The sequence below is a fragment of the Dunckerocampus dactyliophorus genome, unplaced genomic scaffold, assembly GCF_027744805.1.
Source record: "Dunckerocampus dactyliophorus isolate RoL2022-P2 unplaced genomic scaffold, RoL_Ddac_1.1 HiC_scaffold_50, whole genome shotgun sequence".
Taxonomy (NCBI): Eukaryota; Metazoa; Chordata; class Actinopteri; order Syngnathiformes; family Syngnathidae; genus Dunckerocampus; species Dunckerocampus dactyliophorus.
In genome coordinates, this window is record NW_026559886.1 from 1 (window position 1) to 2,500 (window position 2,500).

Below are 2,500 nucleotides of genomic sequence, written 5' to 3' on the forward strand. Positions count from 1 at the left end.
GAGAGCCGCTGTGTCCCTGGATGAAATGAGAAAAAAGGTGAAAAAGTAACAAAGTGTCAAGGGAGAAATTCAGAAACCCAGGCCGAGCTGCCTGGAGCCTCAAAGCGGATAGAAATAGCGTGGAGAGCCGCTGTTAAGCCAGACGCCCTCTGGCGGACACAGGCAGGAGTTGCAGTAAATGCATTGAAGTCAATGGGCGAGAGTACCCAATGCGCCAAAAAAGTGCTGAAAATATGACAAAGTGTCAAATGAATGGGAGGCAATGGGCGAGAGTACCCAATGCGCCAAAAAAGTGCTGAAAATATGACAAAGTGTCAAATGAATGGGAGTCAATGGGCGAGAGTACCCAATGCACAAAAAAAGTGCTGAAAAAGTCCACACGAGCCTAGTCAGAAATGCAGGCCGAGGCGGCTGGAGCCCCAAAGCGGCTATAAAAAGCGTGGAGAGCCGCTGTCGCCCCGGAGGAACGGAGAAAAAGTGCTGAAAAAAGGCCCACGTCCTAACGGACCGAGGCGGAAGTGCAGGCGAGGCGGCAGGAGTCTGAAAACCGCTATAAAAAGCGTGGAGAGCCGCTGTCGCCCCGGAGAAACGGAGAAAAAGTGCTGAAAAAAGGCCTAAATCCTAACGGACCTAGGCGGAAGTGCAGGCGAGGCGGCAGGAGTCTGAAAACGGCTATAAAATGCGTGGAGAGCCGCTGTCGCCCCGGAGAAACGGAGAAAAAGTGCTGAAAAAAGGCCTAAATCCTAACGGACCGAGGCGGAAGTGCAGGCGAGGCGGCAGGAGTCTGAAAACGGCTATAAAATGCGTGGAGAGCCGCTGTCGCCCCGGAGGAACGGAGAAAAAGTGCTGAAAAAAGGCCTAAATCCTAACGGACCGAGGCGGAAGTGCAGGCGAGGCGGCAGGAGTCTGAAAACGGCTATAAAATGCGTGGAGAGCCGCTGTCGCCCCGGAGGAACGGAGAAAAAGTGCTGAAAAAAGGCCTAAATCCTAACGGACCGAGGCGGAAGTGCAGGCGAGGCGGCAGGAGTCTGAAAACGGCTATAAAATGCGTGGAGAGCCGCTGTCGCCCCGGAGGAACGGAGAAAAAGTGCTGAAAAAAGGCCTAAATCCTAACGGACCGAGGCGGAAGTGCAGGCGAGGCGGCAGGAGTCTGAAAGCGGCTATAAAACGCGTGGAGAGCCGCTCGGATGATTTTTCAAAGTGTCAAATGAATGGGAGTGAATGGGGCAGAGTACCCAATGTGTAAAAAAAGTGCTGAAAAAACGACAAAGTCCACACGAGCCTAGTCAGAAATGCAGTCCGAGGCGGCTGGAGCCCCAAAGCGGCTATAAAACGCGTGGAGAGCCGCTCGGATGATTTTTCAAAGTGTCAAATGAATGGGAGTGAATGGGGCAGAGTACCCAATGTGTAAAAAAAGTGCTGAAAAAACGACAAAGTCCACACGAGCCTAGTCAGAAATGCAGTCCGAGGCGGCTGGAGCCCCAAAGCGGCTATAAAATGCGTGGAGAGCCGCTCGGATGATTTTTCAAAGTGTCAAATGAATGGGAGTGAATGGGGCGGAGTACCCAATGCGCGAAAAAAGTGCTGAAAAAACGACAAAGTCCACACGAGCCTAGTCAGAAATGAAGGCCGAGGCGGCTGGAGCCCCAAAGCGGCTATAAAATGCGTGGAGAGCCGCTCGGATGATTTTTCAAAGTGTGAAATGAATGGGAGTGAATGGGGCGGAGTACCCAATGCGCGAAAAAAGTGCTGAAAAAACGACAAAGTCCACACGAGCCTAGTCAGAAATGAAGGCCGAGGCGGCTGGAGCCCCAAAGCGGCTATAAAATGCGTGGAGAGCCGCTCGGATGATTTTTCTAAGTGTGAAATGAATGGGAGTGAATGGGGCGGAGTACCCAATGCGCGAAAAAAGTGCTGAAAAAACGACAAAGTGTCAAATGAATGGGAGTGAATGGGCGGAGTACCCAATGCGTGAAAAAAGGTCTGGAAAAACGACAAAGTGTCAAATGAATGGGAGTGAATGGGCGGAGTACCCAATGCGCGAAAAAAGTGCTGAAAAAATGACAAAGTGTCAAATGAATGGGAGTCAATGAGTGTTTTGGTCGACCAGGAAAAAACGCGTTTACGGGAGAGGGTAAATCAGCCGAGAGGGGGGGGGGGGGTATACTTTACCCTCTCCCGTAAATGCCATTTTTCCTGGTTGACCAAAACACCTCCAGCACGATTTCGGAAACCCAGTTTTTAGAAACACTGACCTCCAGGGGAAGTACCGAGAAAAGCACACTTTTGAATCCGCTTTTGACGCACTGAAACACGGACGTGAGCTGGGGCTGTGCCGCTCTTGGAAAACCCCTGGAGGTTATTTTCTAAAACGGGTTTCCGCGTCCCCCTGGGCGCCCGTGTTGGGCCGCGCAAGGCGGTCCGGGCTGCCCACCCCATCTGAGTGCCCCGTTGGGCCGCGTGCATGGCAGGCATCCAAGGAAGGCTGATGAGCAGCGGT